Raw genomic sequence first — 25,574 nt, forward strand, 5'->3', positions numbered from 1 at the left:
TAATCTGCCCATCTCATGTTGCAATTTTATCAACTGTTCCATGTGGCTAGATTAGTCCCACTGGCTTTTAGCTATATTAATTGGTGGCACATTAACTACTGCATACACATTAAATGTTCATCAAAATAGTTGTGGATAGGAAAGATTAAACTGTGTCTCCTAATTAGAGGGGGGATTCCCAGCTCTATCTATTTCTTTTTATATGATAATACTTGTTTGCATATAAAATAGATTAACAGCCTCCTTTTCAGGTTAGTATAGCATCAATCAAAATAAAAATGCAAAACATAGAATCCAACCCTTAACCCAATATTTAGTGCATAAATAATTAAAGCAACAAGAGATATATAATTAATAATAGAATATAAATCATTGATTCAAATTGCATGGTAATAAAACTAAGTGAAGGTAGATTAGACCAAAATAAATCTTCAAAATACTGGCCCTGGTGTGTCAGTTTCACAATTTTGCTGGATCATCAAAAGTAAGACTCCAAATTCTGATATTAAAACTTGTGCAGAACTCATCTAAGTTTAAGACCTTAAAGGTTAATAACAGCAGCTTAAATCAAATCTGGAAATGAGTATATTGCTAGTGTAGCCGGTACAGAAAAAATATAATTCAAGAGTCTTGTTCCTGTCACTTCCACTGTTGATGGTTGATTTTTGTACCAGTTGCATATTATGGTATTTAAATACAGCTTTATAGGGAGCAATTATAGTAATCAAATCAATGTTATAGGAAAGGAACTCATAAGCAAAATTTTCCCCTGGCTAGTAATAATATCTATTTCCCTTCTGGTCATATAATTGTGTGGCACCTGAAGTAACCTGTTTTCCTTTCCCTTCTTAAGGAGAAAGGTTCTCAATTCTGAAATATTATATTATACAGTATAACATGTCATCAAACTTAGTTCTAAGCAAAGAATAAATATAATTTAAAATAATTGGATTTCAAGAACAATACTTGGAACGAAACTTGCTCAATATGCTGTTGAAGACTTGCTCATTTACCCATTATAAATGCATCCTAATTACATATTTGTATGACACTATTATTTTTTCTTATTCTTTATGCTAAAACCTTTGATTGTGTGTATCACAAGTTGTGGCAAATTCTTAAAAAAATGGGAGTACAGATCATCTTATTTGTCTCTTGAGAAACCTATACGTGGGTCAAGAAGCAACAGTGACAACTGGACACAGAACCACTGATTGGTTCAAAATTGGGAAAGGAGTCCGGCAAGGCTGTGTACTGTTGCTCTGCCTATTTAACTTATATGCAGAACACATAATGAGAAAGGTGGGGCTAGATTAATCAAATTAAGATTGCTGGGAGAAATACCAACAACCTCAGATATGCAGATGATACTTTCTAATGGCAGAAAGTGAAGAAGAACTAAGAGCCTCTTGATGCAGGTGAAGGAGAGTGCAAAAGTTGGCTTGAAACTCAATACCTAAGAAAACTAAGCTCATGGCATCATGCCCTCTCAATTCCTGGCAAATAGATGATGAAGAAATGGAGGTAGTGACAGATTTTATTTTCCTGGGCTCCAAGATCACCATAGATGGGGACTACAACCAAGATTTTTTTTAAAAAAACCACTTGCTCCTGGGAGGAAAGCACATCAAGACAGCAGGGAAGATTCCTGCAAGTCTCTTGGATTGCAAGACAATCAAACTGGTCAGTCCTAGAGGCGATCAACCCTGACTGCTCTTTAGAAGGCTAGATCCTGAAGATGAAACTCAAATACTTTGGACATCTAAAGAGAAGGAAGGACTCACTGGAGAAGAGTCTAATGCTGGGAAAGATTGAGAGCAAAAGAAGGGGATGACACGACAAAGAATGAGGTGGCTGGATGGAGTCACTGAAGCAGTAGGCATGAGCTTAAATGGATTCCAGAGGAATGTTGTCTGTGGAGTTATATTATTATTATTATTATTATTATTATTATTATTATTATTATTATTATTATTATTATTATTATGTCAATATAACACAGCAAATGAGATCACTATGCTGGATTTCGTATTTCATCACCAGTTGGGTGCTTCCCCAGCACCTAGGACTGTGTGATGTAGTGGTGAATTATGTTTGTCGATCCCAGTAAAGCAGCCTTTTGCAATTGACAGATGGAGATTTTGTCAATTCCGATGGTTTTCAAATGTCCGCTGAGATCCTTTGGTACTGCGCCCATAGTGCCAAGTACCACTGGGACCACTTTCACTGGCTTATGCCAGAGTTGTTGCAGCTCGATTTTTAGATCTTTGTATTTCACTAATTTCTCTAGCTGCTTCTCCTCAATTCTGCTGTCTCCTGGGATTGCAATGTCGATGATCCATACTTTCTTTTTCTCCACAATCACAAGTGTGTTATGCTTCAGAATTCGGTCAGTCTGAAGTCCCACAGTAGTTTTGCTTGCTCATTTTCGACCACTTTTTTGGGCTTATGATCCCATCAGTTCTTTGCCACTGGTAAATGGTAGTTCCGGCACAAGTTCCAGTGGATCATCTGTGCCACAGCATCATGTCTATGCTTGTAGTCAGTCTGTGCGATCTTTTTGCAGCAGCTGAGTTTGTGATGATGATGATGATGATGATGATGATGATTATTATTTAGACTTGTATGCCGCCCTTCTCCGAGTTATGGGTTGGACATTACTTCGCAACTTACAATAAAAATTCTTATTTTCACACCTCCACCATAATGCCTGCACACCTTCACACACAGTACATGTGGCTAACTTGTATTTAAGAGGGCAAAAAAAAAGTTTTCCTCCATTTAACTAGAAGGTTCTGTTAAATAGGAGCTGATGGCAGCACAAATACCCTGAAAGATTCTTGGATTTAGTTCAGTAGCTGTCAAATAGTTCATAGGAAAGTGGTCAAATGTGCCACATGGTTCATGTTTCTTATGATTTTTAAAAATTCTATTAGAGTACCAGCCTGTAAAAATGGTCCTCCTAAAATCTGAACAGATGTGCACGGATTTAGGCTATTGATATAACAGCAAACCACATTCTTCGTCTACTATCAAATAAAGTAATGCGACTTTCAGCAGCAAGCTTCTGTAACTTATTTATTTGATTTGCATCCTGCTTTTATTTTGTACAATACCATGTTCCCTTCTCCTATTTTCCCCACAATTGCAAGCCTCTGCAGTGAAATTCACTCAGAAAAAAGTGACTGGCCCTTCAAGAATATACTTCTGTCATATGGGAAATATTTCCTAAATGATGGCTTCATCATTTAAAGGAAATGGTTTGCTAGCAAATGATACTGTACGCATAACTGTAAATCATAATGTTTATCTGATTGAGATGATGCTAGCACAGCATAAGTGTTTTTGCAATATGTATGTGGCCAAATTAAAATTCAGGAAGGTTGCATCATTAGCCATTATATAAATAGCTTATTAAAAAAGACACAGATATGTTTCTCTTAGCAAATTTAAAATAATCATTAGACTCTTTCAGCAGATTGCTGTTAATTGGGTTGGGAATTAAACAGCTTTGTATGAGTGCAGTTAATTAATAGCTCATTACTTTTTTAATAAGGCAAATTCACTTGTAAGTAAGAAAGATGCCATAGAATTTATCACAGTCTTGAAATTAGACTGAGTTTTACCATCATTTTATCTACTGAGAGAGTTAATCTTATAACTTGAAAGATGAGGATTATATTCAGAAAGGCTCGCATTAGCTTTTCTCAACACCCTGGACATTCACGTTTCAAGAGTTTTCCATGTTATCAAGTGAATCTATCAAAGATAATACATTATTTTTCTTTCGGCTTATACATTCAATCCATATTAGGAAAGAAGGAAGAAATAGGGTATGAATACTGAAACAATCCTTTAAAGTCAAGAGCTTGCCTTTACTAAATTTACTCAAATCTCTCCATTGCCTCTCCAGTCAAGGACACTATCTGAATTTTATTCCACTAAACAGTATGACGGTTGAAACAAGAACTTAGCAATATAAACAGTACCATAAACAATTACAATAGCTGCTTGAAGTAACTATTAGTACATATACGAGTTGATTCTTTTTGGTGCAAGAGTGCTTTTATAGTAAGAACATTATTTACCCATCAATTTATAAGAGTGTATGGATGTAATTATGGCAATGTCATAAGAATCTATTATACAGATTTAAAATCAGCATTTGTCAAATAATGAAGTGATATCCTAATAAAATGTAGCAAACTATTGAAAACATTTAATGAAAGAGTTAAAATAGAATAGAATTTTATTGGCCAAGTGTGATTGGACACACAAGGAATTTGTCTTGGTGCATATGCTCTCAACGTACATAAAATAAAATATACATTTTTCAAGAATCATGTGGTACAACACTTAATGATTGTCATAGGGGTCAAATAAGCAATGAAGAAGCAATATTAATAAAAAATCTTAGGGTATACACAACAAGTTACAGTCATACAGTCAACATGGGAGGAAATGGGTGATAGGAATTATGAGAAAAACTAGTAGAATAGAAGTGCAGATTTAGTAGAAAGTCTGACAGTGTTGAGGGAATTATTTGTTTAGTAGAGTGATGGCGTTCGGGAAAAAACTGTTCTTGTGTCTAGTTGTCTTGGTGTGCAGTGCTCTGTAGCGACGTTTTGAGGGTAGGAGTTGAAACAATTTGTGTCCAGGATGTGAGGGGTCAGTAAATATTTTACCCGCCCTCTTTTTGACTCGTGCAGTATACAGGTCCTCAATGGAAGGCAGATTGGCAGCAATTGTTTTTTCTGCAATTCTGATTATCCTCTGAAGTCTGTGTCGGTCCTGTTGGGTTGCAGCACCAAACCAGAAAGTTATAGAGGTGCAGATGACAGACTCAATGATTCCTCTGTAGAACTGAATCAGCAGCTCCTTGGGCAGTTTGAGCTTCCTGAGCTGGCGCAGAAAGAACATTCTTTGTTGTGCTTTTTTGATGATGAAAGAGTTAAAACTATAATTGTATCCAAGCGTAACTGTAAACAAAAGAAGTGGAAATATCAAATTGTTCTATGTAGCTTGACACCGATGAAATCAATATGGAATTGGAATATTTTTTTATTGGCTAAATACGATTGGATACACAAGGAATTTGTCTCTGATACATAAGCTCTCAATGTACATGCAAACAACAAAGTGATAAATCATAGATCCTTAATCATAAGATGAAATCATAAATCATAAGATAAAAACAACAAGTGATGAATCATAAGATACCAATAGTAGGAGATCTGGATTGGGCTCCACTTATTTTTGCCACTGGTTCACATCATGATGTTTCATGACGTTTCTTCTGAGCTATACAAAAAATCAATCATTGAATTTCAGCATTTCTGGCCTCTAACAAATCACCCCAGGAGCCAAACAGTACATTACAAAGAGATTGAGTTGGATGTCCCCTCAGAGGAAAGAAGCAGATGTTAGCTGCCTCCAGACCACATGTAGGAAGATTACCTCAGATGAAAAATCACCTCAGGCAACTTGCCTTGGCTGTTGTGGGAACCACAACCAGGCATTCTGCAGGTTCAGGACTGCCCTTTGCTGCCGCTGTTGCAAGAAAGGCTACGTGTCCAGGATGTGAAGACCATCCCTTCCTCCAATTTGCCACCAGAACTTGCCTACCAGCCAAGATTATTATTATTATTATTTGGATTTGTATGCCGCCCCTCTCCGAAGACTCGGGGCGGCTCACAACAAGTGAAAAACAATCCAATACATAATCCAATTATTTAAAATATTAAAAGTTTTTTAAAAAACACCCTATACTAACATACACACACACAAGCATACCATGTATAAATTCAGCGGGCCCAGGGGGAGATGTTTAGTTTCCCCATGCCTGACGGCAAAGGTGGGTTTTGAGAAGTTTACGGAAGGCAGGAAGAGTAGGGGCAGTTCTGATCTCCGGGGGGAGTTGGTTCCAGAGAGTCGGTGCCGCCACAGAGAAGGCTCTCCCCCTGGGGCCCGCCAACCGACATTGTTTAGTTGACGGGACCCGGAGGAAGCCCACTCTGTGGGACCTAATCGGTCGCTGGGATTCGTGTGGCAGAAGGCGGTCTCGGAGATATTCTGGTCCGATGCCATGAAGGGCTTTAAAGGTCATAACCAACACTTTGAATTGTGACCGGAAACTGATCGGCAGCCAATGCAGACTGCGGAGTGATGGTGAAACATGGGCATACCTGGGTAAGCCCATGACTGCTCTCGCAGCTGCATTCTGCACGATCTGAAGTTTCCGAACACTTTTCAAAGGTAGCCCCATGTAGAGAGCATTACAGTAGTCGAACCTCGAGGTGATGAGGGCATGAGTGACTGTGAGCAATGAGTCCCGGTCCAGATAGTGGTGCACCAGGTTCGCCTGGTGCAACTGGTGCACCAGGCGAACCTGGGCAAACGCCCCCCTCGCCACAGCTGAGAGATGGTTTTCTAATGTGAGCTGTGCATCGAGGAGGACGCCCAAGTTGCGGACCCTCTCTGAGGGGGTCAATAATTCCCCCCCCAGGTTAATGGACGGACAGATGGGATTGTCCTTGGGAGGCAAAACCCACAGCCACTCCGTCCAATAGAAAACCTCAAACTCAGAGAGATGACACTTTCTCCATCTCCAGAGCCACCCAGCTTCACATTATTATTATTATTATTATTATTATTATTATTATTATTATTATTATTTAGATTTGTATGCCGCCCCTCTCCGTAGACTCGGCTGTGAGTCAGGCAACACTATTAAATTCGCCTCACAAACTCTATGTAACTCTCTAGCCTTGCAAAATGGAGGTCAACACTGGTTCCTCCAAATCCTTACTTTCCAGGGCAACCATCAACCAATTAACTGCCTAACTTTGACAAAAGCCGACTGTTTACTGCCCTCAAGGACTACCAGGGCAAGCTAATCCCATATTTCTTATGCAGATTTCAAGGGAAACCTGCCTCTGATCATTGTGAATAGCGAGCTGCCATCACTACTGGGGCTCCATTGGTTTTCTGCCCTAGGTGTCACTGTCACTGGCATCCATGTGATGAACGATGACACTTTGGATGTCCTCTCACCTCTGATTTCACTGATGTATTCGGCTCAGGCTTGTGTAAATATACGGGGAGCCCCATTTCTCTCAATTTGGATCCCCCCAGGGGGTTCCTCTACTCTTAAAGCCCAAGTGAGTCCCCTTGGCTCTGCAGCCTAAGGTACACTTAGAAATGGATAAACCTATCACCCAAGGGTTGTTAGCATAGTTCCCTCTAAGCTGAGCAGTGAGCAATCGCTCACTTAAAAATCATCATCAACTCAGAGTTTTCCAAACCTGCCCAGAAGCCGAGAAGGAAAGAGTGAGAGGGAAGGAGAGAGAGAGGAAGAGAGGAAGAGAGAGAAACAGATAGAAAAAAGAGAGGAAGGAAAAGAGAAAGAAAAAGAAAAAGAATGGGAGTAAGGAAGAGAGAAAGAAAATCAAAATCTAGTTTGAAACTAGCTCAACTATTTAAGTGGCATTTTGATATTGATAGAGTTGCCCTATTATGAGCTCACTGTTATAGACACACAGTACAGTATTTTATTTTGAAATTCTCTGAGGCAAAACAGGGTGGTTTTTTTTATTTGTTTGTTTGTTTATTTATTTATTATTTCTGTGCCGCCCAGTCCCAAAGGGACTGCCGCTCAGACACTATACTTTTCCGCCCCCCCCCAAAAAAAAAATTAGAGGGAACACTGGTTGTTAGAGCCTATAAATCACTTCAAATGGGAAACCTCTATTGTAATTCCCCTAAAATCTGATGGCTCCATCAGGATTTGTGCTGATTATAAAGCAACCCTCAACAAGACCCTGCAAGCCAACCCATATCCTATTCCAGTAGTACAGCACATCCTGCACTCCTTGGGCCGGGGCTTCATTTTCTCTAAGCTGGATCTTGCACAGGTCTATCAGCAGCTCCCAGTGGATGAAGTCACTGTCTTGACTCAAACCATTGTCACCCACCCGGGAGCCTTCAAGCACCTCTAGCTTGTTGTAAGTGTAGCCCCTGGCATTTTTCAAAGCCTAATGGAATGGCTGCTCCACAGATTGCAGGGGGTATTCCCTACTTTGAGGACAGGCTAATCTCCACTTCCAGCTGCTCTGGCCTTGTAGGCAGACTGATTTTGTAGGCAGACTGTCCTCCTCCAGTTCCAGGAGACTGGATTTAAGTTCAGGAAGGACAAATGTCACATTGGTGTCCCCAGAGTAGAATTCTTGGGATTCCTTACTGATGCTGAGGGTATTCACCTCACTGCATTAAAAAATGGCACTATTCAACTTATACCCCCCTTCCACTAAGGCCCAACTCCAGGCTTTTTTGGTGTTACTTAATTTCTATGTTGTTTTCCTTCACACAAAGCTTCTGTGGCTGAGCCCCTGCACTGACTCCTGGACGCTAAGGCAACCTGGCACTGGGGCCCTACTGAGGTTAGGGCTTTCCAGGCTGTTAAGGACTTGCTTATGTCCACGGCTGTTTTAGTTCAATACAGCAACAGCCTTCCCTTATTGTTAGCTTGTGATGTTTCCCCCTATGGTGTAGGCTCTGTCCTGAGCCATGTGTTGCCCAATGGCTCTGGGGCCCCTGTGGCTTACTATTCTCGCACTCTCTACATGGCTGAATGTAATTACCGCCAGCTTGATAGGGAGGCCCTGTCTGATGTCACTGGCATCCATAAATTTCACGACTACCTCAAAAACTGGGCTAAGTATTCACTTTTCATTTTTCTGACTTTTTTCCCACCCATTCCCCTGTTGCACTTCAATAAACTATAGAAGAGTATAAAAGCTGACAAAGTAAAATATTTAATGTGAACACCATAATTGAAATTCTATTTGTTGCTTGAGAACTTGAGCTTGAGAAAATGTTCTTAGTTCCTTGACAAAAAGAAAATTACCCTTGTGACATCCTATCACTGAATATTTTAGCGTTTTGACTTGGAGGATCTTACTTCACAAGGTCAAATAATCTGTTTGACTATAACTGTGCCATTCATAATTACGTGAGGGAAATCAAGAATGTGAACAACTAGGAGTCCTGTTTCAGGGTTTCTAATTTTATATGAGGTTTTAGTCACTTTGTGTTGAGAATCCCAACAGAGGCTACATCAGCACAGTCCACATTTTCTTATATATTTATTTCCGTAGATAAGACTCTTGGATGAGAAGAAAAATATCTTCAAGGGAAAGCAGAGTCCAGTTGACTTTTGAAAAAGCACCTTTGGTACTGTACATAAGACATTTTTTTTGTATCAAAGATGTAATCAGAACTGTTGCATAAAATCATAAACTTGCAGATTTTATTTATTTATTTAAGCTATAGGATGACCAATACCTAAATAACTCTGGATGGCATATAACCAAATCCATTTTCCTGATAAAGTAACTCTGGGCAGTTTATACTGGAACACAAAACATCCGACATGTCTCTGAAAGGCAAAAATCACAAAACTGCACTTATTTTGGCCATGTCATGCAGGGGAATTCACTGGAAAATCAATTATAGTTATAAGAGTTGGTGGTAATAGGAAACCAGGCCATCAAAAAAACATGATGGCTGGACACCATCAATGCTGACACCAGCCAGAGGATAGAAAAACTACTTTCTGGCTGGTGCAAGATAGGAAGATGTAGAGAGACCTGGCTCACAGAATCACAAAGAGTCAGACACGACTGATTGGATAACATCATCATTACCACTGAGCAGCTTACAGATCATAAAAAGATAAATAGAAAGTAATTAAATTATTAAAACTATGCAAATTAAAATTTTAAAATGATACAATAAAACAGGACCAAGAGATGGACTGCATTGGGATGACATCTTACCCAATCAACCCCTTGGGATTCCAAGTCAATGAACAAAACCAAGTTTTGTGGTGAGATGGCTTCTCATATATCTTGGACCTATGCCGCATTGGTGACAAGCAACATCTTGAATTGGACCCAGAAGCAAACCCTAATAACTCCCAGAACAGTACACACCAAACCATTCTACACCTGCAGCAGTTTCCAAATATTCTTCAAGGGTAATGCCCATCAGTGTGTTGCAGTCCAAACAAGAGACTACTAGGGCATGAGTGACCATGCATCTCTGGAAACTGTCCCACCTCCCCTCTCTCAGAGTGGTGACTGATATTAGATTCAAAACCCAAGTGGGCATGTCTTCCTCCTTCTTGTATCAAAGACACAGAGATACAAGTCAAGATCAAAGATACAAGTCAGTTTATTTGCTTCTTCACTATCATACTGAAGATGAGGACAGCTTTATTATATAGGTTGATCTGCAACAAAAAAGGGGATGAAACTGACATGAGAGCCAAGGAGTTTCTTCTTGAGTTTTAAAAAAGGGAGTCAGTGAAATAATGTCCAGACACAGCTTGGAGGATGACTCTATATAATTCTGTGAGGGTGACAGAAATTTCTTGATGGAAAACATGCCCCTTCCAGTCTAAATCCATCTATCTCTTCTTCAGAAGAGCTCTCAAAGTGTTCCTTCATTGGGTAAAAGTACTATAGCCAACTGTTCTCTCAAATGAGACAGTTCCAGATGGAACAAACTCAAGGAGTCATTGTGAGTAGTCTTCCAGCCTCACCAGTAGTGTAGACTATTCCTAATCATTCCAACAAAATTCCAACCATCAGGGGTGGCTACCAGAACAATTGAAATGCTTCTATCTCCCACACCTTTCTAACAGTCTGGTAGCATGTCATGCTCTAGACAGGCTCCAATGTGTTTCCATGCCGCCATTCAGATCCAGGTCCCATTCAGATCCTGGTAACAGAGCAGCTCTTTGGCTCCTCCTTCACTGAAGTCATTGTTTCCAGAGCTGCAACTTCTCAGCTTGCCTGTGCCTTTATCACTCCTCTGCCACCAAGCTAACCTCCAACAATAGCACTACTCTGTGAGGCCTCCAGGTGACCAGTGGTTGCAAAACTCCAAAGATGCCCAAGATCCTTCCTTGTATATTTATTTTAATGCAAAACAAATATTTTTCAAGGGAATTGGTTTGAAAAATGAAGTCTTTCTTTCTATCCAAAGCAAATATATTTTTAAAGTGATGAACAATTGAATTGATGGAATTTACAATTTTTGCACACGCAATACTGCTCTCCACACATCTACACTTGTATATAAACCTAGGATATATTTCTTTTCTAAGTACTGCTTCAAGGTAGCCCTCTTTCTGATGGGAACTTCATTATATTTAGAAATAAAAGACACATCATAAATATTTAATGCTAAAGGATATACTTAAATATATTGGAAAGATCCTTTAAACTGTTCTACTTTGTTTTCAGTTTTAAGAACAACCTTCTTGAAAGGAAAAAAAATGTGTGTTGTGTATTATAGAAATAAAGGAACTGCACAATTAAATTATACAATAGGTGTTGTTCTAACCTTAAGATGAAATTTGTGGGGTCCTCTAGATGCCGCTTAACCTAAATTGCAATTATAGTAACTTGCATTTGTTACAGGGATATCTTGTAATTATTATTTTTTTGTAATTATCTTTATTAACATTCCTATTTACTTATTGCATGTTTATGTTGTTCTTTATTCTGTCAGCTTCCAATAGTCTGTTGGGTGGCATCTAATTGTAATAGCTAGAAGACCTATGGTTCCTCCACGCCCTCCTTTAATCCCTCTCCCCCAGTTTTGCTAGATTGGGTTTTAAACTGAAGCGCAAGTGGGGAAAAATGAATCTAATTTAGAAGAGAAAGGACTTTTCACCACTGTATAAATGCAATTAGGTACATTGTAGTGGTGTGGTGATCTTTACCATGACAGTGGTTTATGACAGTAATGGCATTTTCCATCTCCTCTTCCCTCCCAGTCATTCAGTGCATGCTTGTCATTTCATTTTGCTAATGCCACCAAGCTTATCATTTCACAGCTGTTGGCCTTTGGTTGTGCATAGGCTTTTCAAGCTTATTGAGGACATCCTACTCACATAATATACACAATTTTACTTTCTCCAATTTGGAAAAGAGGCTGTCTTCCTATTGTGTCTCTGAAATAAAATTCCCCATGAGTGAGCATGTACATTAATACCTATTTAGTGGCACTGCCAAGCTGGATAAGCTTGTGTTTGATGGTGCTCGGGTGCTTCCTCTAATGGCAGTTTCTTCTCAAGTATAGCCCCTTAGGGAGTTTAAACTATCCTGCCTCTGCAGCTGGTGCAATTCTGTTGCCATTCAGATGTCAGATTGTCAAGGTTCTCTTTTCTTACAAATAGGATCTAAAGAACAAAGTCACACAAAAGAGATGATTTTAAATAAGGACTGGCAGGTTGGCAGTGCAGTGTGGCTTTTTTTGTCCCCTAATGGCAACCTGCTAGAGAAATGAGCTGGTTTCAGTTCTAAGGATGCTTGGATTCTATTATCTCATTATAAGGTAATGCATTATTTTATTATTGGCAGCACTTAGCTTTTCATACCAATCTCCAAAGAAAAATGCTTGTGGTGTTTAAAAAACAATCTCTTGAATCCCCCCATGTTTCTTATAGGTTTCATCAACAATAAATTATTCTTCTTGGCAGGAAATATAACAGTCTTACCAAAGGAAAAGGAATAGTACTCATATATATCTGTTTGTATGTTGGCATTTCTGTGGTGATAAAAATATTTTTGTGCTCAACAATGCTTCCTTGATGTAAAATGCTAATACTATGCCTTTCCATTCCATTATCCTGCAAACAATCACGACTGTTTTGAAATGCTATTTTTCTTTTGCTCTTTTATGAACTTTTGTTTCTATTTTGTTTTATTGATTATGTTTCATCAAGCTGTTTTTTCAATCCTACTGATCACATAAATAGATTTTCTTCTTGATGATCTGTCCCTAACCAGGTCTTTCAAGTATTCCAAAAGTAAACTAATTGTCACTTTATCCAAAGTGGAAAAAGTTACTGAAAATGAGGCGGTGAAGATCTTGTGGGACTTTTGAATACAGACTGATCCTCATTTGGAACACAACATGCCAGATATCACAGTTGTCGAGGGATGAAGAGTTCAGTTTATTGATTATCGCTGGAAAATTTTACAAAATATTGCGACTTGGCCATTGAAAGTACACGGCTATGGATGAAACATGTAACAGTGATACCCATTGTCATGGGGGCACTTGGTACCATATCCAAGAATTTCACAAAACACATCAAGAAATTGCAGCTTCCTGCAATAACACCAGAGGAACTGCAAAAAACTGTGCTACTCGGAACATCCTATATTTTAGGAGGATACTTAGTTGATACCTAGGATGCTGGCAGCATCCCATATCAACCATTAGCATCAGTCAATGGTATTTGTTCAGTTGATTGAATTTCATGTTTAATAAATAAAAGAGATCATCATCATCTTCTTCTTCATTAAAACAACAACAGTAATAATAACAACAATATCTCATATTTCTCAGTTATCAATATCTTTCTTACCTTGCTTACCTTGCTTCCCAACATCTGTTTCCATAGATTGTTACTAAGGAATACCATGATTTGCACAATACTAATCTTTGTACGCATAGACACATTAAGGCATTTGTAGCTTTGTAAACAATACCTATAAAGATTAGAATTGTTTAAACCTATCAAGTGGTAGCCTACAGCATATTTCTTTACTGCTAATTCTTTTATTGTTGATGGTTGACCAAGAGAGAAGATATCTATAACTCTGATATCTTCACTTTCAATTTTAAGGCTTCTTCTTCTGTTGTCATTAGTTTGGTCTTTAGATTTAATTTTAGTCCCGTTTTTTCAGTATGTGCCTTAATCCTTTTACTAATGGCTTCTTTAAATTAATTCCATAATTTCTGTGTTTGTTCATTTTTATCAACGACGTTTAAAAACCAATTCCTAATATTCTTCTTGAAAACTGTGGGTAAATATTCAAGGTCATACTGAAGAAACTGGCTTTATCTTAATTTGGAATTTGTACTTGAAAAGTTCATGATCTGTTCCACAGACAGCACCTGGCTATGTATTTGATAGCTCCTCTGCCCCTTTTAGCAATAATGTGGTAAATTTGATTTCTGTGTTCTCCATCTGGTGATATCCATGCTTAGACACATTGCCTTGGTTATTTGAAAACAATGTTAACTATGAAGAATTATTGATGTGAGAGAAATTGATAAATCATTCTCCTAATGTTGGTTTTTTAAATCATACAATCTAACTACATTTTCCTCTTTTATGCTTTTAACATTGGCATTCCAGTCTCACAGGTAGTACATATTGCTTGCATGTTCTGTTGATTTCAAATTAAACTTGATCATAAAAATAATCTTATCTTTTTCTTCATCAGTGAGTGGAGCATAAACCTGAATGCCTATCCCACATTAAAAGATGGCCCATAAAATCTAATTGATATTATTTGGTCATTCATTGAATTGTAATGAAATACTGTTCTTGCTATTCCATCCCTAAGTATAAAAGCAATGCTATTTCTTCTTTGTTTCCATGTCCTGAGTAATAAAGAGTATGTTATTCTCTCTGAAAGTTTCCAATTCCAATCCATCTCAATTCATTGATGCCCGAGATGTAAATTTGTAGTGGTGTCATTTAATTCTTACAGCAGTGATTGGTTTGAACACATTTCTGAAATGTCTTTGGTGAAGTGACACTCTTTTGAACCTAACCAAAGTTTGCTGATTTGATGTTTTTTCTTCTTTCAGCTCTTTGTATTGTAAGAACTCCACAGTGAAGAGTTAAGGAAAAGGTGTATGCCAGAATGATTAACAGATCAAGCTGTTCTCACTTTGGTGCCATTTCATTGACACATACAACTGGCTAAGTGGAGGGGTAATAGATTTAGTCCTAATTTGAATTGGTCCCACATATAATAAAATTAATTCTCCCAGTCAATTCTCATGGGAATGAATGGCAGGGTTTTCTAATCTTCCCTAAGATTGAGCTCAAAATTATAGAGACACTATAAAAACATGCTTCTCTGAGCATACTATCTCTATGGTGTTGCAGTCCCATATTCTTGTGATTAGCTCTAAAAACAGTACTGGAACTTAAAATATTGCAAAATATTATAGAAAAAGTAGTGATCACAGCTAGGTACAATGAAAGTATTTCAATCTTCACTGATTTTTAGATCATTTCGGGTGCTAGATCAAGTTGCTTGCATTCGTCTATAAAAGTCTTGAACTGGGACCGTTTTAGCTGAAGAAATGCTCCTTCTTATTATGTTGCTACTCATTTTGTAAGATTATTATTTTTGGCTTCAGGAATTAAGTTATAGTTAGCAAAATGGAAAAGGATAGGGTTTTTATATGGCAATCCCTGTTTCTAACAAGCTGTTTCTGATGAGATTTGTCTGCTTCTAAATTTAATGCCTTTTCAGTGCCATGCAAAGATATTTTTATTTTTCCAAATGTTTTTATTCACTTAGATGTTTTCTCTCAAGTCAGCATTTTTATTTATTTATTTCAATTTATATTGCTGCTTAGAAACCTTTAGCTTCTTGTGTTGTGCATTATGAGAAAATTCGTATGCATACAAATTTTAAAAATAAAATGAGCAGAATAAAACATTTGTTTCCTTTCTGTCATCACACAGTATTTATGTACTTGAAAGAGAGAGAGGTAGATAAAACAAAAATTAAAGAGGCAGGTGAGATTAGCCCCTGTCCCCTTTATCTGTTCATGGTTTTGCTCATCCTGATTTTCCATCACAGAATTTATTTATTTATTTATTTTATTTATTTATTAGATTTGTATGCCGCCCCTCTCCATAGACTCGGGGCGGCTCACAGCATACAATAAGACAATTCACAACAAATCTAATAAATTTTTAAAACATTAAAAAAAACCCATTATTAAACCAGTCATACACACAGTCACACCATACATAAATTATACTGTATAGGCCCGGGGGAAGGAGGGGGAATGCCTCAATTTCCCCATGCCTGACGGCAGAGGTGAGTTTTAAGGAGTTTACGGAAGGCAAGGAGGGTGGGGGCAGTTCTAATCTCCGGGGGAGCTGGTTCCAGAGGGTCGGGGCCGCCACAGAGAAGGCTCTTCCCCTGGGACCCGCCAGATGACATTGTTTAGTCTACGGGACCCGGAGAAGGCCAACTCTGTGACACCTAATCGGTCGCTGGGATTCGTGCAGCAGAAGGCGGTCCCGGAGATATTCTGGTCCGATGCCATGAAGGACTTTATAGGTCATAATCAACACTTTGAATTGTGACCGGAAATTGATTGGTAACCAATGCAGACTGTGGAGTGTTGGAGTGACATGGGCATACCTGGGGAAGCCCATGATTGCTCTCGCAGCTGCATTCTGCACGATCTGAAGTTTCCGAACATTTTTCAAGGGTTCCTTTTTCTTTCCCTTTCCTTTTATTGTGTCCTGCATCTTGAAAAAGAAGAAAGAAATAAACAACCGAGCAGGATGAGAACCTCTAAGCCTTGTATTATCATTGCAAACATGTTTTTGCAACACAGAGCCAGACATCTATAATTCTATTTGTTATCGTTATAGATAGTCCTTGCTTAAGGACCACTCAGTGACTATTTGAAATTGCAGTGGTATTGAACAAATGGTACTTATGATTGCTATTTGAAATTCCAGTGCTTGGCAACCAGTTTGCACTTATAACAGTTGCAGTATCTCATAGTCACATAATCGTAATTTCTGACTTTCCCTGTTGCCTTCCCAAAAACAAACCTGACAGGTAAGGTTGAAAATTGCTCTGTTAATTCCCCCTGCCTTTTTGTCCTTGTGCCCTTCCATACCAGCTAACTACTGGATTTCCTATATTTGCAACAATCCTTCCTTTAACTCTCCACCCTCCACATATTGCACGTGGCCTTTGCCATGTTCTACTCTGTGTTCCTTACTTAGGATCCCTGTTGCTTTCCGCATAAAATCTTATGTGTCCTAGGGTTTAAGGGGAGTCTCAGGCAACTCAGATCATGGTTGTCCTAAAGTTGCTTTTTCAAGGGGCAGCTGGACTTCCTGGTTTTTCTTTGAAGATATTTTGCTTCTTATCTGAGAAGCTTCTCCAGCTCTTGTATGTCTTAGGGTTACAGTAGCAACAAGAACTGCTGAGATTTTAATCACTGAGCAATGTAGTCACATGATGTCATGTTTTACGACTATGATGATGGCAATAAGTCAACAAAAAGACTTGTTGACTTAACAACAACATACCAATATCCTTTTTAAAATTTGGATGTTTAGCATGAGGGAATGTGGAAGAGGCATTTTCTGATAGAATAACTTGGCTCCTTCCCTCATAATCTTGGAGATGTTTTTTAATAATTAGGTAATTTTGAAGTTAGATACATATGTGTGAGATATAATATCATGAATGATGTTGTATGTTGAAATCATTGTAACCTACCCGTATATACTTGAGTATAAGTCGACCCGATTATAAGCCGAGGCACCTACTTTTGCCACAAAAACTGGGAAAACTTATTGACTCGAATATAAGCCCAGGGTGGAAAATACAGTGGCTACTGGTAACTTATAAAAATGGAATATTCTTCTATTGTAGCTTCTTAAAATTGTTTTTGTAGGAGAATAAAAAAATATGAAGAATGGTTGCAGGAATTGGATATGTCTAGTTTAATGAAAAAAAGGACCGGGGAGACATGATAGCATTCTTCCAATATCTCAGGGTTTGCCACAAAGAAGAGAGTCAACTTATTATCCAAAGCACCTGGGGGCAGAACAAGAAGCAATGGGTGGAAACTAAACAAGGAGAGAAGCAACATAGAACTAAGGAGAAAATTCCTGACAGAACAATGAATCTGTGGAACAGCCTGTCACCAGAAGTTGTGAATGCTCCAACACTGGAAGTTTTTAAGAAGATATTGGACACCCATTTGTCCGAAGTAGTGTAGGGTTTCCTGCCTAGGAAAGGGGTTGGAGTAGAAGACCTCCAAGATCCCTTCCAACTCTGTGGTTATTACAGTTATTATGTAACTTTTCCTTCCAAAATGTTTTTTTTTAATTTCTTGCACCTTTCTTCCTCCCCTTCCAAAATCTTTCTTTTTTTAAATTCCAAAAACCTCTTAAAATATGTTTAGGAATGTTATCTTAATCTTAAAACCTGTTATCTTAATCTTCATTACAATATCATTATAATTTTCTTAATAATTGTGATTTCATATATTCTTTCAAAACAATTGCTTAAATCAAACTTCCATATGATAAATATTCTAAAATATTTCATGTTAAAATCATTACTATCTGAATAGATCAGTAAATAACAATTGGGGGTTACTCAATCATTAATTGTAAAATCTTTCTTCTACATGATATTTATCTTGCATAAGGAGAAACCATACTCTTAAAAAAAGATAAATCTATTCATATTAATTATGTAGAACAAATGATTAATGACAAAATTCCTACTATTATATTATCCTAACCTTTGCATTGTTTTAAACAAGTCAGCATTAACAATCCTCTTGGGTATGATAAGTATAGTTGGAAGAAAAGGTTTAATTACACACAGGTATCCCCACTTGAAGCAACATTTTCTTACAAAATAACCTGTTACTAGAAATTAATCAAATTTAAATGGGTAACTTACATTTTACTTGTACATTTTATTTACTTGTAAAATATTGTTGCTGGCTTGATCAGAAGAGAAAGCCATGATTCCCCTTACCCCAGTGCTTCCTGTAGAGGAGGAGCTGTGATTGGTTTAGCCTGCTGCCAATCAGATAGCTCTCTCAGTGCCTCCTTTCTGTGTAGAGAAGGAACTGTGATTGGTTCAGCCTGCTGCCAATCAGGCAACTGAGGGGTGTTGCCGGCTGGCCTGTAGCAAGAGCAGAAAGAAAAAAAACCTTGTTTCCTTCCTCCCTGCCTTTCACATCAGAATGGTGGAACTTTGAGGCAGTTTTCAGGTCAGTGAAAGTCAGTGACTAAAATAAGTCAAGGTTGGATTTTTCAGCACATTTTTTGTGCTGAAAATCTCTACTTATACTTAAGTATATATGGTATATTTAATTGTTACGGTTATCATGTGCATTGTTGACTATAAACTACATAAGCCAATTATGATTGATGCAGTATAACATCAAAGAAACAAAGAAAGAAAACAGGATGTGAATAATTTAATTGAATATTCTTTTTTTTCTATGTGTGTATGTATATTTTTTTGTCTTAAGTGTTTATATGTTCTGTTTTTAAAGTATATATTTCAATAAAATTATTTTAAAAAAAAGAAAACAGGAAATTCAAATACAATGGTTTATGCAAAATGATATATTTTTTGACACCCTACTTACATTCTTTGTAGAAAACTTAATTTTTAGTTTTGAATCCAGGGACTTATTCTTCAAACATTTTTTTAAAAAATAAGTGATAACCCAATAATTAAAACACAGCCTGAAAAGGGACCACTTGCTTTGGAAAATAACAATATTTGGCGATATAAAGATTTGAACTAGGAAAACTACTCTCGAAGCAGATTTATAAAAATCAGGTGCTTCTACAATGAAAGTAATTTCACCTGTTGCAATCTGCCTATCCTCAGGAGGCAAGAAAGAAAGGGCTTGAAAATAAACCGGTCATTAAGTATGGTGAGAATAGAAAGCTTTTATAAAAAGTTTTTTTAAAAAATCCAGTGCTTTTATTGGAATAGTGTTCCACAGCACAATTTTTTTGAGCAAGTAAATATATATAATACAACCACTTTGAAGTATTATCCCAGTAGTTTAGCAAAGTGACACTAACTTTTGAATAAATAATTTATTTAATAACTGATATTCTCAACATTATTGCAGTAAGCTGACTTTATCCAATGACAGCTATTTCTTTTTCTTGTACAACATCTGGAATAAGTAACAGAAGCACATTTGTTTATATTTCATGACTAAAGCTAGAATGAATTTTGACTGATGTCTTCTTCAACAACTAAAACAAAAGGTTGAAATCTACAAAATTGAAAATTGCATCTTCTGGCAATATTCAGAGTGAAATGCATAAAAATGCATGTGCCTTCAGATAAAGGCAATGAAAACACATTCCTTAGCAATATGCTATATAACTTTGAAAACATTTTCTGTTTCTGATACTCATCTATTAGAATATAAGAGTGAGTTTGTGTTACATGTTCCTGCTCTAAACAATTTTGCTGGAGAACCGAATTCATATACAATAGTCCCTCGCTATACTGCGCTTCACCTACTGCGGCTTCACTTCATCGCGGGTTTCTGAGGAAGCCGATCGGCAGATTTAAACAGCCCGCCGAACTCGATCGGCAGGTTTTTCAAAAAAAAAATAAAAATCTAAAATTGTAAATATTGTATTTAAATACTGTATCTAAAATAAATACTGTGTGGGAAGGGTTTATAAACACTTAAAACAATGAAAACTTACCAAACAATTACAATATAAATACTTAAATAAGTACTATCAGTCGATAAATTCCCCATCGCGGATTTCACCTATCGCGGCCAGGTCTGGAACGTAACACCAGTGATAGGTGAGGGACTACTGTACTCTGGGCTACCAAAAAACCAAACCTACAGAGAGCATGCGAAATTGTTTTGAATTCTGACAGAAACAAGCACATTATTCTTTAAGCAAAGGATAGGTGTCAATCAAAATTAATTCTGGCTACTAACTTTTCCCCAAAAGTATTCATGGTGGAGATAGTTTGGTCTTCACTAAGTTTGGAAGCTTTGTAGGAAGTTTCTTCTTTTGTTTTCTTTCACTAACATTGTAGTAGTGAAAAGTTTGGATAGCACCTTTACATTAGGAAAACAAAAATAATGACTACTGCAGAGAACACAGGGTCAGAGTGGAGATCAAAATGAGACCATCAAAACAATAAAGAAATTCATCTTCCTGGGCTCTAAAATCCAACAAACTGGTGACTGTAGCCTTGAGATCAGAAAGTGTATAGCACTTAAAAGAATTGCAATATCTGGCATGAAGACTAAAGACATTAGCCTCACAACCAAATGCCAATTAGTTAACCCAATAATTTTTTCCCTATTGTTGCTTATGGCTATGATATTTGGGCCTTGAAAAGGGCAAATAAGAGAAGAGTGGATGCCTTGGTGCTATGATTATTACACATCCATAACAAAGAAGTCCTCGACTCACCAGAAATGTCACTTGAAACCAAGATCATCAAACACAGCCTGTTATATCTCCAAAATGCTACCCCCCCACCCAAAGGCAAGTAACTGACTTTGTTTTTCTTTCTTGAAGATGTTTTGCTTCCCATCCAAGAAGCTTCTTTGGCTCTTGAATTCATCTTCACTGGAAAAAAATGTCTAGTTGCCTTTTGGAAAAAAAACCCCAAACACTTTTGGGGCACGCATTACCTGGATCACTAAGAATCTCCATAGATAGAGGTTGTCATACTTTGGTGATGTCATGAGAACTTTCAAGTCACTTGAAAGATCAATCGTGCTGGGAGTGATCAGTGGGAGAAGGAGAAGAGGCCATCCTAATATCCACTGGCTGGACAATATAAAAATGATACTAGATGACCATGGCAAATCTAGGAGGTGGTGTGAGTCAGAGAGAGGCATGGAGAATGCTGATCCATAGAGTGGCCAAGGGTCAGGCATGACTGAGTGACTGATGACAGCAATGGCTATAGTAGTGCTAGGCTGTTTGAAGAATGCAATTTGTTCCCCAGCAATTTGTGCTTTCTATGTGTCCAAGAGATTTTTAAGTGTTGAAAGAAGAAACTTATATCCACTGCAGATTTGGGTTATTTTTCAAAAACAGCCCTGGGCTAAGTATGTTGCACTAGTTTAAGCATATACAGTAATACCCCGGTTATTGCGTCCCCGACCATTGCGAACAGGGTAATTTGCGATTTTTCAACCCGGAAGTCAAAACACCATCTGCGCATGTGTGCCCTTTTTTTTCTATGGGCACGCATGCGTAGATGGCGGCCGGCAGATCAGCTGCTGGGCGGCTTCCCTGGGTCTTCCCCCTCTTGCTGGCGGGAGGGCGAGCAGCGGGCATCAGCAAGGAGTTTCCCCACCGCCCACGCAAACTCCTCGCTGCCGCCCGCCCTTCGCCGGCCCACGCCGTTCATTCTCGCCGCTTTCGAGCTGAGTCCTGAAGCGAATTCGCTCCAGGACTCAGCTGGAAAGCGGCGACAGCCAGCGTGGAGTAGCCGTTCGCTGGCGCTGGCTGTCGGCGCTTTCGAGCTGAGTCCTGGAGCGAATTCGCTCCAGGACTCAGCTGGAAAGCGGCGACAGCCAGCGCGGAGAAGCCGTTTGCTGGCGCTGGCTGTCGGCGCTTTCGAGCTGAGTCCTGGAGCGAATTCGCTCCAGGACTCAGCTGGAAAGCGGCGACAGCCAGCGCGGAGAAGCCGTTCGCTGGCGCTGGCTGTCGGCGCTTTTGAGCTGAGTCCTGGAGCGAATTCGCTCCAGGACTCAGCTCGAAAGCGGCGAGAGCCAGCGCCATCGAACGGCTTGTCCGCCGCCTGCCTGCCCGCTAGCGAGGAGCCGAAGATTGGGGGCGGCGCGGCTGTTTTAAAATGTCGCCGGCGGCATGGGGGGCTTGCCAGCACCCCCCCGACCCCCAACCCGGGTTTGGGGGGCTGCTAGGAAGCCCCCCATGCCGGCGGCGATGTTTTAAAACAGCCGCGCCGCCCCCAATCTTCGGCTCCTCGCTAGCGCTGCGGGAGTAAAAACACCATCTGCACATGCGCAGATGGTGTTTTTACTTCCGCAGCGCTACTTCGCGAAAACCCGCTCGTTGCGGGGGGTCCTGGAACAGAACCCTCGCAACGAGCGGGGGATCACTGTAGTTATGAAGACCTTTGTAATCTAGGTAGAGATGCATTTGGCATGTAGTCCGTCATATCATATCATCCAGGGCTCCAGCTACCTGCCCTGGATGTTATCTTCTCACCTCGTTTTTTTAGGAAGGTGCATAACATTCCCAGAGACTCTTCTTATCCTACTTACAATGTTTTTGAAGTGTTGCCTTCTGGCAGAAGATATAGATTAGAACAACTAAAACTTGGACCGCACATTTCTGAATAGTTTCTATCCCAGAGCTATACTCGCACTTAATAACGAACTAAATGGTCACAATCAGTGAGCTGCTGGACAGTATTACTTGGTCTGTTGTGCAGATGTTTAGGTGGTTTAGGGTGGGGAATTTGTGGTGGGTGGGGCATTTTATTTTATTTTATTTCTGATTGTTATGTGTGGTGGGATTGGTCTCTGGGTGTAACGTGACTTTTGTTGTCAATGATAATTTATTGTATTGACAAAGAAAAGAAAATATTTATATTATATTAGTCTAAGCTGGGCAAAGAACCCAAACTCACATATGTCTTTTCCATGTTTTCAAAGTGTTATTCTAACAAGAGTTGTGACTCCAAGATTCCCAAGTTTCTTTAGAACTTTTATCATGTTCTCCATATATCCAGAATGTTTCTCTTGATATGTTGAACCAAAGAATAGTTCAAGTTGCAGAATGCTGTAGGATTTAATGGAGTGAAATAAAAGTTTAACATATGTCATACTAAATATAAAATAATTTATATTGGAAGCTAGATGGAGAATGTTTCTTATTTGGAGGAACAATATTAAAATAATTCAGACCAAAAGCTAATTAGAGAGAATCCATTTTCAAGTGGTGATTATAACTACTGCATTTTCATAGGTGCCAGTCCACATAGCAATATGAGGAAAATATGTACATGATTTTTCTCATACCATCTGATATGTATATTGAGACATTAAAGAAATAATCTTTTATTCTTAAAATGAAGTGTGATTACCACAGATCACATTGTGACTTGCTGTAAAATGCTGTGCAAAAATGAAAACATGGTTGAAATAAATATCACTTATCTTTTTTCCATGTATTAAAGTCAGGGTAAATTAATAGTCTGATGTTTATTGGCTGGCACTTGGAAAACATAAATAGTATTTCTTTTGGCAAGAAAAATAGTGGCAGAACTCCATGCACCTGTGTGCACTTGTATTACAAATTTCAAAAACGGATCCTACATTTCCTGGACTGTAAAAGTACACTTCGCTTCAAGACTAAAGCAATATCTAAGCCCTCAGGGAGCCTTATTCCAAGAACAATATATGAATAAGGTAGAAAATCAGACCTTCATTCTATGTTTTTTAAAATTAATAAACAACAGAGAAATGTAATTGTATCTTGACCACTCTTGGATTTTGATTTTCATTTGTGGCATCTTTTTCCCCTGTTAGGCCAATAGAGAGTTGTTAATTCTTCCCTGCTACATTCCTGACATTGATCTCAAGAAACATCTGAGCAATGCCAATTCCTTTGTTTTTCTTCAGCTGCAGAGCTGAGTAAATTGGAGGCACCTGTATTGCTCTCTTGTATTCTGACAGAGCTGCTGCTACAGCTGGACAAAAGTGTAACTGTAGAAATCCTTACAAAGAAATGTCAGGGCAAAAGCAGCAGGAGGATGGGTGATGAGGACAGCAACAACCCTGTCTTTCCTTCCTTGCTTTTCTGGTTCTGCCATCGCCAATTTAAACCATAGCTATGTTGTTGTTATCCTTGTCATGTGATTGAAAAAGGTAGGAGAAGCTTCCAAAAGCTAAAATTCTTTGTTTCCTATCTAATTCTGTGAATGGCCTCTGTTTTGATACTGCTGGCACACTTTTTAAGAGTTTTAGCATGCTTACTTTACACAAAGGAGATGAGTCCATGGTTATACCCACCTCCTCAGATTACTAAACTTATTTATTGTTTTGTCATGGGAATAGCTATGAAATTTGTCTTGTACTTCGATGCATAACAATAGAACACCATTACTTTGTCCCATATTATAATACTGATAGATCTAATTCTGAACAGGATTCGAACCTCAAACGGCATCTACCAGGACCCTCTGTATAAATAGGGCATAGATTTTCCCCCTCGATGGGACTGCAGGGTCCCATGATAAACTATAGATCACATAGGGATCAGCTGAAAGCTGCAGGCATAGTATATTCATTTTTTTAAAAAAATAATGATGCTGTGCTTCAATTATTAGGTGGCCTAGACCAGTGATGGTGAACCTATGGCATGGGTGACACAGATGGCACACAGAGCCATCTCTGCTAGCACATAAGCTATTGCCCTAACTCAGCTCCAACTTGCATGTGTGTGCTGACCACTGATTTTTGGCTCACGCAAAGGCTCTGGGAGGACGTTTTTGGCTTCCAGAGAGCCTCCAGGGGGATGGAGGAGGGCATTTTTACCCTCCTCTGGCTCCAGGGAAGCCTGTGGAGGCTGGGAGGGGCACAACATGAGCCTACTGGGCCCACCAGAAGTTGGGAAATAGGCCATTTCCAGCCTCCATAGGGCTTCCAGAGGGGTAGGGAAAGCTGTTTTTGCCCTCCCGAGGTATTGAATTATGGGTGTGGGCACTCGTGCATGCCCACACTCTTTCGGGACCCAAGGAAAAAAGGTTCACCATCACTGGCCTAGACATTGGTATTTGAACATAGATCTTTTAAACATTTATATTTTATTGTGTATAACTAATCCAGATGAAATATATATATTGCTAGTCCATGCTTATGAAGTGTCATATGTTAAATAAATAAGGTTTATCAGTCCCTTTTCCCTTTTTAAA

At 38.7% G+C, this 25,574-nt stretch overlaps 1 protein-coding gene across 2 annotated transcripts in view; it reads left to right on the plus strand.

Annotated features, from left to right (window-relative positions):
- Nucleotides 1-18,844: 18,844 nt before the first annotated feature.
- PTPRT (protein tyrosine phosphatase receptor type T) overlaps nt 18,845-25,574 on the plus strand; it is a 678,043-nt gene continuing 671,313 nt past the window's right edge. The window contains exon 1 of one of the 2 annotated variants that reach the window (XM_070744761.1): nt 18,845-18,879. The gene's annotated coding sequence lies outside the window, so the exon portion shown is untranslated. The remainder of the gene's footprint in view (nt 18,880-25,574) is intronic. The other variant, XM_070744762.1, reaches the window with a different exon arrangement.

The sequence above is a fragment of the Erythrolamprus reginae genome, chromosome 3 (genome assembly GCF_031021105.1).
Source record: "Erythrolamprus reginae isolate rEryReg1 chromosome 3, rEryReg1.hap1, whole genome shotgun sequence".
Classification (NCBI taxonomy): Eukaryota; Metazoa; Chordata; class Lepidosauria; order Squamata; family Dipsadidae; genus Erythrolamprus; species Erythrolamprus reginae.